We start from the raw sequence: 15,026 nt of genomic DNA on the forward strand, positions 1-15,026 counted from the left end.
GACAGATTTAACAATGATGTGCGATGTGAGAGAAAGCAGAGAGCAGGAGGGCGAAACGAGTTCCCGCGAGTGTGGTACCATTCATTTCCCTTCCACGGACAAGGTTCAGTGAGAGGGACCATGTGTGCTTGCTGCTGCGCAGCTGGCAGGTGTTGATACTTTCAGCCATAAGGACCTGATAGTGGTCAGCTAATAGGACAAGTTGCACTGGCTTAAATAAAGATGCCAATTAACAGAACTCTGTATGTGTTTTTGCACACGAGCATGTGGACTGAGTGCATCAGGATTTTTTTTTGTTTTTCGGATTTTGACACCACGAAAGATCTGTTATTATCCGTCGTAACACTTTAAGTATCCAGCTGTCTCAACAAAATGGTCCTGAACAAGAGTTAAAATAAAATTTCGCAAAAATTGTCCTGCTCCTCTCACAAGTCCCCGTATTTCAAGTAGTCAGTGTTGCACAGAAGTTCAAGAGACAGCTTCATAAAACCAGTTTAAATTCTGAATTCAGTGATGAGAAATGATAAGTTTTCATGCTCTGCTTTCTTACTGGTAAATTATTTCAGTTCAGTGAAATGTTAGATAAAAAGTACGTGGATGGAATAAGAAAAGCCGTATAAAATATGCATGTGCATATGCCATGTTTTGTATTTAAAGTGTTGATCTCTGTTAAGTCATTATGCACCTGTTTGAAAGATGCTAATCTATCACCAGAATGACGTGCTGTCACGTGCGATCTTCACTCTTACATAACATTATCTAAAAGATTTGGTAACACGGGACTGCAATAGCACGTGAATCAGTCAGCACAGAAGTCTGGAAAAATAATGAAGGTAGCTTTTCTATAAGTGGATCCACTTTACTAATCACTGTTTGCATGCTCGCTGAAGACCTCATCCCACACTCCTGCCATCCTGCAGCCCTGAGATTATTTATTTAGGTTGGGCAAGCCAGCATCCTTCGCTTCTCCATCAGTGCACCATTCTTCACTGCAAGGCCCTTGTGACTGATCCACATGCACTGTGTCCTCTTCATCATCTATCTGTCTGTAAAAACCTGTATAGAAAAACATCAGCCTCTGCTGCTTTTAGACAGTAGGGGGGGGGTTCTTACAAATCAATAAGTACACTACGTATGTTGTGAGAGGAGTGGGCGTTTGTCTGCCTTTAAAGCTGCTCCATCTCCCACTGTGCAAAATAATACCCAAACACTATGACACGTCTGCTTTGGGCAGGTATGCCTGTAGTTTTTTACAGAAGGAAACTGACTTAGTTTGACACGGTGGAAATTATGTCACTATTTGTGACAGTACATCTTCACACAGATTGTGAAGTTAGGATTCTCATGTTGAAATTTTTGAGCCCTTTCAACCCTCTCCTTCCAAGAAAGAAACACACACACACACACACACACACACACACACACACACACACACACACACACACACACACACACACACACACACACACACACACACACACACACACACACACAGAGATAGTAGGTGCTTGTCTGGTAGCAGAAGACTTTTAATGTAATGTAAATTTCTCAGTCCTCCTCATTTTCCCTAATGGAGAGGCTTCACAGCACAACTCCATTAAAGACTGAACAGTCCATAATAATAGTAATAATATATTCAGGTGGCTGCACTTCTTTTGTGGGACGAATATGTTCCTAATAAACATATATTATAAAAATTGTCATAAATTCATTTTTTATTTTACGCTATGGGGAGTTTTGGAAATTGCATATCTTACAATGTTGTTTCATACTGAAAGATTAGGCAACCCTTATAAATTAGCTGTACAGATGTGATATAACATACATGGAGCTGCTAAAATGCATGGATGTCTGTCTGCGACAGTGTTGGAGGACGAGCTGAAAAACGTGCATCTTTAATTTTTCATATTCGCCTGAGGCTGAAGTGGATAAAGGCTGCCTGTCAGTGTTTCTGCTATAAGTTTCAGCAACAGCAGGAGAGATAAGACCGGCAGCTACAAGCTGATACTCAGCAGATAATCAAGCATGCGCGCGCACACACACACACACACACACACACACACACACACACACACACACGCACACACACACACACACACACACACACAGAGATCACAAAACCATGACAAAGCCTCTGCAACCTCTGCCACCAACCTTTCAACCAGACTGGAATTGTTCACTAGCTCTCAGAGCTGAGAGAATTGATCTTTCACTCCTGCACTGTGTAGTATTTTCAATGCTAAATCCAATCAATCCAGATACACCCAGTAAGTGTGCAACACAACACACTGTTTTTACGCATTTTATATGCAGAGTTTATGAATAGTGTATGATTGGCGATACCATTCACTTAGGTGCTGATGCATTTAGATGCATTTACATTCACTGAGAGAGCAAGTGATTGTGAACTTACTCGAGAAAACCTCAAATAAAGACCTGCAAACGGAACCCTGAGCCAATTAACATACTACGGTTTCCTCCTCTATTAGTGTCACAGAAATTAGGAGCAGCACAGAGAGAAGCAGAGACAAAAAGACTCTACTGCTCCATCAGTGCCAGTGCTGATGTTGTGGGACGGGATGTCTTTGAGTGAGAGTGTGTGTGTGTGTGTGTGGGGGGGGGTACTATATCCACGTTGATTGAAGTGCATATAGTGTCAGTAGCTGCACTGGCTCTCTCGCTCTGTCTCTTTCTCTGTGTCTCTCCGCTCCACTCTCTCTGTATCGTAGGAAGCCACTGCCCGTGTCTGGCTCTGTGAGATAAGACGCCAGCCTTCACAGGTAGACGGCTATCAAAACCCACAGACAACACTGGTCTTCATAATGCCAGAAGGTTGACAAGTGATGGCATACAGTATCATTTCCCCAGCGTCACTTGCTTAGGAGCATTCAGTTTGGCTTCAGCTGTGGTCTTCTGGACACGAGAGCAGGCATTTAAATAAGTCTCGGCTCAATCATATGTGTCAGATGTCCTGTGTATAGATTAACACATATCGGATGTAAGAAAGTCTCGGTCTGTGTGCGCAGGAGATATAAAGTCTCGTAGTTCTGATATTCAAGAGTAATCTATGGTAAGTCACTGTGGGAAAAGGATTTAATTGCAGCTACTCTACAAGCCGATTGGGCTTTAAACCTGTGTTGTACAGATCTATTACTTCCATCCGGCCAGCTGGGAAAGCAGATAGCAGGATACGTTTGGCTTGATGTGCCGTGAGGTGTGGTAGAGATCAAGGCCAGCTCAGGTGGAAACACCGGCACAATTTGTCATGGACCACGCAACTCAACACAGAAGAAGAGTAAATTGAACTCATCACTCATCTCCCGCCTAACTCATCCACCCCTCTTACAGTATATTCCTCTGTCCTCTCCCTCTCTCTTTCTGCACATCAGCATATCATTTAACATTTCCTCTCCGCGCCGTCTCCTAAAATCGTCGTGTTGCGATGTGTTTACATCCCCCCTGCAGGTCTGAGGGAGTCTCAGGACAGGGTGTTCTGTCCGGTGGGAAACACTTATGTCAGGTTACCACAGCTTTCATTTGTGAGGTCCAGTACTGCACAGCTCTGATGTCTTGATTTTTCTCTCTGTGGCGTGCTAGCTAATATGGACGCCATTGATATCCCTGCCTGTGCTCCTGCTTAGCCTTGAGCTAACCCTGAACATAATGTAAACCGTAAAGAACTGCAATACTTCAGAGAGTCGGTCACGTAGTCTATTCATAAGGTGAAAAGGGAGGTTTGATCGACTCAGTTCCCACACATATCGAACATACGAGTGCAACTTGACATAATCTAAACTGATTGGGGTAAAAACCTGAAATTCACATTTGATGTATAAAAGTAATTTGTGATTTAAGTAACACTAACAACATGTAATACTACAGCAGTCAGTTGCAGTAAAACCTTACTTGCCAAGTTTTTCAAGGCTAATATATTTGCATATGTAATATTTTAAATTTCCGTTTACTTTTTTTTTTCTGATACTTGGGCACAGCAGAAACAAGCTTTGAACACAACACTGACACATTATTTTTAAGTTGATATGGTAAACTTGTTAGCAGAGAGTTGCCTTTTTACACATCCAGCAGATAAAGAGCAAAATTTGCATTCATTTGGATGCTGTCCACTAGCAAGTTGCTGTCTTTGCCTGGCTACTGTTTTGTGCTAAGCAGGCACTGTACAGTTTTTAGAGCTTTTTTTTTTTTTTTGTTTGCTGTGAGGGCGGTTAGAGTGAACCAACACATTAAAGTTGCGGGCAGAGAAATCAAAACGATGAGTTAAAAAGCTCCGTTGGGCAGGAGGGAACTGCAGAGTTGGTTGATAACTCTCTGTGGGTTTGACACTATGAGTGACCACTTTCACATGCGATCCATTGTTCATGTAAATATACTGACCGTAGCCACGTTAAGAGCATACATTAGATTGAAAAGTTAGCGACAAAATAATATACATCCACCATCAAAAAAGTTTTATCAGGAAGCACTATGTTTACCGGTCTATTACCAAACAAGCCACAAGCCTAATAAAATTAATCAGCATTAAATATGATTATTAGCATCATTATAGAGCTAAGTTAACAATAAGGTGTTTTACTCGGGGAAAATTTAGTAGTATTTAAATCACATTTACATATATCACATTAATGTGATTGATATGTTTTATGGGCATCATTATTTTATCTTTACATCTTTTATATTTTGAAAAGTAATTAACAAAAGTACAATTTAGCATAATGTTATTTCCCCAGGTGCATTATGTTTTATTCACCAACTGGAAAGATAAACTATGCAACTCTTTTCCTGAAAAACAGCCATTTCTTCTCTCTAGCCTGCTCCTTCTATAAATCCCTTTACAAATGAACCCAAACACAAGCTTTGGGTTCGTACCAAAGCTCAGCCACAATATGGGGGAAAAAAGTGCTATATTATTCATGGCTTCTGGAAATCGGTCTGCCATCACGGCCTGTATCAGAGCAGTTCTCCCACAGCTTTCCTCGCAAACAGCAGTGGAGGTTCAGAGAGAGACTGGTATCACCTGCTTTGTTATTCAGAGCATATTCTGAATATAAATTTAGTTTAATTGGAAAAGAAAAACAACTGTGCGGGCAAAGATTATGCATAATCACAATAATTATTTCCCCCTGTGTGTTACTTATTTTGAGGTGAGTATTCTGTGCTGTCTAATGAATGCACCACCGAGGAGGTTATAAAAGACCATACAAATTAACTTCAGAGATGAATCATGTTTATCGAGAGAGAAAGAGAGGATGAAAAAACATGCAGTCTCATTTGATTAATTAGCAAACTCACTCTGACTTTGAAGGAAACACCATCTTTCATGGAGTTTCAATCTGCCAGAAAGTATTAATATCTGCTTTATAACACGGGGATCTACAGAGATATTTCGAGATTGCAGAGTTTTCTTACCTCACTTGACCAATTTGTGTACAGATTGTATAAATAGTTTGTGTTCTGTGACACTCCATTTACTGGGACATCTGAACCTGATCCTATCATTTCATGCCTTTCTCTATCTGCACATACTGCACCCTTATCTTCTTTCAAAAGGTCTGTGGGTCCCTGCTTTGCTGCTAATGAAACACATCCAAAAAGTGTTAGCACCAAGCTGCAGTAATATGATTGTTCTCCCTGTAGTATCGTTAAATTGGCGTTTTGGAAAATGTGTATTGACCTTGAGTTTTAGGCGGAAAAGTACAGCATTGTTTGGGCTGTATATTGAGCAGAGCTCATCTGTCAGCAGCTACAGCTCTGTGTCACATAATGGGATGATTTGTCAAAAGCACAACAGTAATCAGCTAAATGATATCAGTGGGTGCTTTAGAGTTTACAGTAAGTTTGTGGATGAGCAATTCTCATCTTTGAGGCAAGCATTCATGCCCAGCACGTATTGAGAGATTCTGCTGATGTCAAGACTGCAGTGGTTTAATTGCCATTACTAGTGTATCATGCCGAGCGCCCCCCAACATGCCAGACTCAAACACCTCAAACACATTTGCTGCTGATGACTTTGATTGGACACATTACCTCAATGTTAATTTTTCTAATCAAGCCTCCTGATCTGGACCTGGTCCTCAGCTATTCACGGCACTGCCAACTTTCCCATTTCCTTTCATGTGTTCATTAAGTCATGACCAAAGTCAGCCACCTCCAATCTGATGTCTGGGCAATCATCAGCTTCAGTTGGGCTGTGACGTTTGACGATGCACTGTCCAACATCACATGCCTTTTTGGAGAGTCTGATGAGATGGCCTGACCTTTGAGGGACAACAGGAAATAATCACCATGTAACTAAGGTGACTGTCACAAACCGTGTTGAGTTTCATGTCTCAGCAAGAGAGGTCATCCTTTCCACCTGTTTCTTAAAGGTTACACTCATTAGAAACAGAGTTTGAAAGTGTGTGTGCATCCTCAAAGCAAATTCTTGATTCTCATTTTGTTCAAAATCTAAATAGCCCAGTAACCCCGGAGACTTTATCACGACCACACTGACAAAATTAGCAAAACACTAAGAATGATGGGAATGGAGTGTAAAATGTTCAACACCAGGTCATCAGTTTCAGAAATGTTCTTGTTTTGCTAAGAGGCTAATTTCTAATGTCACTACAGGAGGGGGACTGGCCGAGTGACCTTGGCAGGAGATGATGACAATGGGGCTGTAACACGCAAACAGCCTAAACAGCACACACAGCAGTCTCTGTGTGTAGGCTCTGATGCTCTTTCCATTTTAAAAGGACATTAGGGCTAATGGTCATTGTATCTTTGAGGTTTCAAAGCCTCTTCCAGTACTGCCCTATATACTAGCAGCCAAAGAGCATAGTCCATTAAGAAAGCAAACAATGGATATTTTTCATAGGCCACACAGGGTACTGGGTAAACATGTATATGCCACAAGCAATTAGCAACATATCATGCACTTTATCTATTAAGCAATGCTCAAAGTAGTGACTTTGTCCTTTTATAACACTAAACTAATAGCTAGGAAGGAATGAATGATAGAAGAGATTTTTTGGAGGAAAAGGGTGATAGGCGGTAAATATTTCCAGGAATCTAGACACAAAGTCATTATCATGACCACTTGATATTTAAGCACTAGTTGCTGGGAAATAAAGGTTACGATGGATGCCTAAAAATGCTGTGTAAAAAACAATCTTTTGTAACTGTGCTTGTGCATTACGTGCATGGATGAGCATGTTTTTCCATGTCGCTCCATGGAAACATGGATTTTAACACCTTTCATTAGACTCTTAACACAGATGTGAGAACCTACATCGTTTGATCCAGCCGGGGATTAGTGATGGCCACAGTCTCTTTATGGCTCAGCAACTGCACCGAGTTGACGCAGCTAAGCGATAAGCCTGCCATTCTGCCCACTGACTTTGAAGTCAGCATAGCTAATTAGCAGTTCTCTACTATGCTGATTAATTTTTTTGTGAAGCCTCATTTATTTAAATGAGTAAAGGTAATTCATTTGCATATAGTTTGATTGTTTTCACTTCACAACTTTACTAACCATAGCCACTTTATATCAGATATTATTAAAAGCTGTTCACTTCATTATAACCCTTCAACTGTGCAGTGGATGATGTGCACTACTTCCTTCGACACCTTCTCCACAGCTCCATCCTGCCATTGTAAAAACAGGCTGTTTGCAAAGTGTGTAAATAAACTCTGCAGTGGCCGCTCCAGGAGGGTCAATAAAACTACAAGCTGAAATGCATTTAGAGATCCTCAATGAGATGCTCATTGTTCATTCTGCCCCTGCGATTTGCGAGGATACCCCAGCCAATCAATACAAGGACCATTAGGCTTAACAAACCAGGTTTGTCTATAAACTAGCCACAGGCTCTGCAAAGCAACAACATGTACTCTTGTTCAGCCTGTCTACCTGTAATGGCTCAGAGGCAGGTGGTTCGCACAAAGCAGGGTGTAATTTTTTTTCTGACCTACTGTAGTCTGACACTCATTTGTCATTTAATACCAACAACTTTTTACACCTCACATTAATGTACGCGTGGTGACACAGATAACACCCCGGCTACATGCGGTAATACCTCTAATGTATGTGTGTGCATGTGCTCTGTTTATACAGCACCGTTTGCTATGATTTGACATTTAGCAAACGGAGTAATACATGACCATTTTTTTTCTAAAATGAGAAGTTCTATTACAGCAGCTTTTTTTTTTTTTTTTTTTTTATCACTGTCATTCATGTCACAATTTGGCAACAAGCTTTGTGCGGCTGCAAGACTGAGATATGGAACTTGAAAGAAACAGGACGAAACCCAGTAGACGAACAACAGCCTTATGCAGCGTGCTGACACATTGCATCAAGATTCGACATTCAAAAAATAAGAGCTGCCATCTTTAAAAAGCCCTACTATAAATAATAGTTCAATGATCAAAAGTCACTACTATTACTGAAAGCAGAACTACGAAACTTGGGAAAATAAATATACTGTTTATCATTATTCAATCACTATTTATGTAAAATATGCATTGAATTTGGAGTTATTCTGTTACAATGGTGTGTTAACAAGCAGCATCTACAAATAATGAGTCAAGGCCATTCTTCCCAATTGTTATGCATAACAATGTCTATTCACTGTAAATATATTGCTTATAACTTAATTAAACAACATAGCCTTATGATTGCAACCAGTAATGTACAAAACATACTGCAGAAAAGTATTGAAATGATGTCTGCAATAGACAGAGGTTGGTTTTAAAATACCCGGAGAGCATTGGAGTGAAGCACAACACAGCAAATGTTCCTATACAAAACTCCACACAAGAACATTTTGCTGTGTGTTCACGCACATGCGTATGTGAGCAGAAACACACTTTCGCAGTGTGTTTCTACATATGCTCTCATACATATCCTGCAACACACAATTTTGTTTCACCACTTAATTGCCTTACTTAGCCTCACTGCTTTTGTAATGGGTAATTGGTTGTCATGACAAACACTCAGTCTATTCATAGCTCGGAGGCTTGTGCAAAAGCCCCTCTGCAAAAACGTTTGAAGACAGGACGTAGAAGATTTCTGGAGCTTTCCACGACTCCAATGAAATGATAGCCTTTTATTTCTCTTCTCCCCAAGTACTCTGTCAGCCTGATGCAGAGAGACTCCTCATGACAAAATGAACCCCAGCGTCACACTGTCATGTGTCCTAGAGCCCTAACAGCATGCTCTTATACTAAAAGGGACTAACACATTCTGTCTCTACCAACAGAAGCTAGATAGACTTTCTGGTGTTTATATACTGATGGAAAATAAGGAAAATGAGAAGAACTACAGTGAATCGTTTTCCTTAGCGTCACGCTGATATAATGTCAGCACACTGAAAAGCGTGCATCTACTGGGATTTCAAGTGTTTTTCTTTGTGAGGTGTAGACCATGTCATGACGTATAAGCATCACACACAGCAGACAGCATTCTCCTAGACCTCCAGCCATGTATTATCTAAACACATGCATTATTTATATTACAAGAAAGTGAACAGACAAGACTATGAGCCATATGTGTCCTCTGAGTCACAATGATATAACTGAGGGAATGAATAGAGGAAGTATTTTGTTGACAGCCCTCAGACAGCTTCGCTGCTTTCAGTTGGTTCAACAAGGTTGGTAGATATGTTCATAAAAGAACTTTTCAAAGCTTTGTGAGACCCTGACATGCTTTTAAGATAGTGCGTTCATACTGTATATCTAAAGAGATTCCTTTCCAAAGCTCAGAAAAATACTTGTTACAACAAATTTTCATTGGCTTAAGGATACAGATGGGGTGAGCTACAGTTTTTCATTCTTCTGGAGATCTGGCAGTTGCTTAATGACATCAAGATTTTTTGAGGTAAAAATGTAAAAATCTTTTTTCCAATTTTAGTACTCAGACTGTGCACCTAGCAAACATCCAACTATACCTACAATATACCTACTATCCTCGAGGGTTGCAAGGGGACTGGAGAAATTCCCAGCTGACATTGGGCAATAGGTGGAGAACAACCTGCTGATGCATAGAGACATACAGTACAAACATTCCCGCTCATTTATACCTATGGGCAATTTAGAGCCGCTAATTCACCTAAGCTGAATTGTTTTGTTAGAGGAAACTCTTGCACCCACTGGGAGAACATGCAAGTTCCATACAGAAAGGTTTCAGCCAGCCAGCAGGTTCTCAACCAGCGGTGAGATGAGATGAGTGCTTTTACTGAACCACCGCCCCAACCCACAAACATGCACACTTTATCATTTATTTGGAGTCATGTTTCTGGCCACCAGCCGAATCGAAGTCTAATATTCAGTCAGGCATGTGCAGGGAAGCACACTTTTATGTGGGCTTGAAGTTTTTATACGTTATGCTCCACTGCCTTTTCTCAGAAAACTGGATCTGATAAAATCATATGTGACAAATTCCTGTAGGTTTCATTCTCTTATGGACGATTACTTGTCTATTATGCACTATTCACATGCTCTTGAATTTAAATCCAGACATTTGATCTTATATGATCATAACTTTTTAAGGATACCATTTGGCTAACAACACGGTAATCAGTAAAAGATTTGTTTCATGCAAACTTTTTTTGCTTTTTACAGTCTGACTGATAAGATAAACCTTAATCCATTGATGATTGGTTGATTTCTTTTCCACCTAGTTTGGACATATGCTATCATTTCATTAGTAGGGCTTGCGACTTGCTGGACCTTTAATTATGTTTTAATCATTAATACATCTGTAACTAATGCGTCAAACCTGTTTCAGAATGACGTCTCTTGATTTTCATTTGTTAAATATAACAGCTGCACCTAATTTCCTCATGGTATCATTCATTTCTTGTCTTTTTCTTTCACCCTTATGACCTTTGACCTGCAAGAACTTCGTTAGCCAAATAGAGATAGTTAGCTGCTTTACATAAAGCATCTGTTGAATCATCATTGAAGGTCCTCTTACACATTGTTAACCCCCCAAAACACACACAAACGCAAAGTCACAGACACACACACACACACAAACACACACACAGACACACACACACACACACACACAGTGACCTTTCCCTGAATCTGTTTGGTAACCACGGTGACGGGTAAAACATGGGGAAGAAAAGGAAAAAGGAATGGAAGGAAGTTGGCTTCCTCGGATGGGGAAGCTGAGCTGAAGGTTGTCTTGCAGGAAGGGGTTTATTCAGGTGTGACAGAAATGTAGGTGACTGTGGCGACGAGGAAGTCGCCACAGTCATGAAAGTCATTTATACTCACTTCCACTCCAGAAAGATGTACTTCAGCTATTTCAGATAGTTTCCTCTTCTTCACCCCCATTGAGGCGATCCTCTTACACACACACATACACACACACACACACACACACACACACACACACACACTTATAGGAGACACTGGGAAACGGCTCTTTGGAGGAGTATACACCCATCGGGCACTTTATTAGGAACACCTGTACATCGGCTTATTAATAGAATTATCCAATCAGCCAATAATGTGGCAACAGTGCATGATATAAAATCATGCAGATGCAGGTCAGGAGCTTCAGTTAATGTTCACACCAAACATCAGAATGGGGAAAAAATGTGATCTCAGTTACTTTGACCATGGCATGATGTTAGTGCCAGACGGGCTGGTTTGAGGGTTTCTGAAAGTGCTGATCTCCTTGGATTTTAACACATATAAGTCTCTAGAATTTTTACTCAGAATGATGCGAAAAACCAGAAACACCCAATGAGCGACATTTCTGTGGATGGAAATGGCTTGTTGGTGAGAGGTCAGAGGAGAATGGCCAGACTAGTTGAATGTGACAGAAAGACTATAGTAATTCAGATAACCACTCTTTACAATTTTGGTGACCAGAAAATCATCCCAGAATGCACAACACGTGAAACCTTGAGGCGGATGGGCAACAAAAGCAGAATATCACGTTGGGCTCCAATCCTGTAAGACAAGAACAAAAAACTGAGGCTGCAGTGGCCACAGGCTCACCAAAACTGTGCAACTGAAGGCTGGAAAATGTAGTCTGGTCCGATGACTCTCGAATTTTTGCTGAAGCACACAGATGGTAGGCTCAGAATTTGGCGTCAGCAGCGTGAATCCATAGACCCAACCTGCCTTTTGTCAACAGTCCAGGCTGCTCGTGGTGGTGTAATGGTGTGGGGAATGTTTTCTTGGCACACTTTAGGCCCCTTACTGCCAGTCAATCATGGTTTGAGTGCCACAGTCTATCTGCGTATTACTGCTGAACATGTGCTTCCCATTATGGCCACAATTTGCTATCTTCTAATGGCTACTTCCAACATGATAATGCACCATGACTTGCCTCATGAACTTGTCAATCACCAGATCTGAATCTAATACAACACCTTTGAGAGGTTGTAGAAAGAGACAGTTGCAGCTTGAATGTGCAGCTGAAAATGAAAATATGTGATGAAATCATGTCAACATGGATCCGAATCACAGAGGAAAGTTTCCACCATCTTGTGAAATCCAAGCCACGAAGAACTGAGGCTTTTTTTTAAGAGCAAAGGGAGGCCCTGCTCAGTGAGTGTATGTCCTTGGAGTAACTGAAAATGTGATTGTACAGTGAAGAAAATAGACTATGTAGAGTAACTCAGTTCAATTTATTTCATTTATCAACCGTTACTTTTTTCTAAAATGCAGGTTTAAATGCCTTCTCAAATCTCTTTTCTTTCTCATTTACCATAATAAAGCAGTAACCCTTAAGAAGGAGATACAATGGAGTGCTGAGCTGTTTGGAAGGCCAAACGCACAAGAAGTAAATCAGTGGTTTCTTTGTGTGGTTGTGTGACAGAGAAAATGGGTGGAATTACACTAGCTTGAGCAATTATATGAGTCAGAGATATAAAACAGACACATATAGACAGAGAACAAAAGAGTAAGATGGTGAAATACTGATTGAGAAAGAATGTAATTGAAGTTGCACTTTCCTCCTGATTAATCACTTCCCCGTCACTTTATCCTTGAATTATGGCAGCAATACACATGACGTGGCCAGTTGGTGTTTTCACATTCTTGACACAAAACTAGACTGACAAATACATTCGGAAATGTATAGGATATTAATCAAGTGAGAAGGACGCCGCTGGTCCTCAGGCTTTAGCAGTGATTGATTCATGCTGACTGATTGATTTAGTTCAAACAATCAGTGAGTTGGCATTTACTGACGCTCTTGAAGAAAATCTGCCCTGACAAACCCCGTCATTCAAGCACCTTTAAGACACTACCAATTAAGTCAGATACTACAGACACCCACATGCATTCTTAGCCTCTAGTCATGCACACAGACACCAATCAGCCACGACATTAAAACCAGTTACCGGTTTTAATGTTGTGGCTGATCGGTGTACATAAAGCACAGAGTCTTCCATCAGTCTAGAGGATTAACTTTCTGTCTGTCATTGTCCTGAGTCTATACCTTCTCTCAGGGGGACAAAGCCTCTTGTTTGCCCATAGAAAGAAATTAGATGTTTCATCAAAAACATTCACAATGACTCATCCCATGTCAAAAATGATCGATATGATTGCTCTTCAAATGTTCTTCTAACCTCAATCATTTTTTTCATTCCCACCACAATTCTGCTCAATCTAGGGTTATATATTTTTTCAGAGCCAGACAAAACGTACTTATTTCTCCTAGTATAATGCTCTGGAGTGTTTTTCTTTTATCAAGGAACCTCTCGCACACAATTGAAATGATTTTTCACCAATTCTATCTTCTTTTCCCTTCTCTATAATTGCCTCACCTTTGAAAAAATCAAACCCGCTACATTTGATTAAGAGCTGCTAGACTACATTTGTTTCACGGTATCACAACTCGTTGTGTCACGCAGACGTGAGACGTGAGTTTTTGGGATGTCAAAAGAAAAAAAAAAGGACTCCTGTTTCACCAGTCTAAAATGTCACACTCAGATGCTAACCAGACCTCAAGCTGTTGATTTCTCAGCTGTACAGGGTGCTGTGCTGCCGGGTGTAGAGGTGTGGGTGTGACACCGGATGGGGAAAAATGTGTCTACTGTAGCCTGCATTTGGCAGCTGCTCCTTTAAGCTCACATGGGAAACACATACACACACATTAACATGCACGCACATCAATCTCTTCTGTCACAGTATCCCCGCCTGTCACCATGGTAACACCCTAAAGCTACGGCTGTCTGATGGAAGATTGACTCTAGACAGGAGTAACTCGCTGTGGATTTGTGGATTTTGGCCTACATAAAGGCTTACACATACACACACATACAACTGCAATTGGAAATCAGATGAAAAGGTGCTGAGCTTTTCACCTGTTTACGACAATTGTTACCACTAACCACTGGATTCAGCATCTAGCTCCTCTGCACATACTGTATAATGATGCCAATTTCATTCCAATATGACCTCATATTGATAGGTCATATTCTATTTTTCCGAACTGAAATTATTTCTCTTTTCTTCTCTTCTGTTCTCTTCTCTTGTGAATCCCTGCTTTAACAGACCCCACCGATTTGACCCAGGTACGTTCTTCCTGAGTGGCACTTTGAGGTACATGTCCCCGTTTGAAACAGGTTTGTATTGATCTGGGCTGAGAATGGGACAGGAGATTGATCGTAATGTGTGACAGCCCTGTTTCCTAAACTCGTAACCCTGCTTTTCTGAGAATGCCTCAGGTCAGAGAGATATAAACTAATGAAAATTACCTGTTTGTAGCGGCCTCACAAATCAATGCACACAGCAGTCATGTTAGACATTTCCTGAAATGGCAGAGAAATGGAATGGAAGCTCTGAAGAGTATTAGATAAATCAGTGAAACGTCTTTGGGTTTGATAATCCTCGGTTGTAAATGGGGAACATTTGATTGATATGTTATATTCACCACTATATCTGGGTGGTTGCTGTGATGCATAGAGAAGAGATACTGATGATTCAAAATCAATCAAAAAGAGATTCAAATCATTGCGTGGAAAGAGTCTTATCTATGACAATACATCAGGCCATGTTTAATCATA

Source organism: Xiphias gladius, chromosome 11 (genome assembly GCF_016859285.1).
Source record: "Xiphias gladius isolate SHS-SW01 ecotype Sanya breed wild chromosome 11, ASM1685928v1, whole genome shotgun sequence".
Taxonomy (NCBI): domain Eukaryota; kingdom Metazoa; phylum Chordata; class Actinopteri; order Istiophoriformes; family Xiphiidae; genus Xiphias; species Xiphias gladius.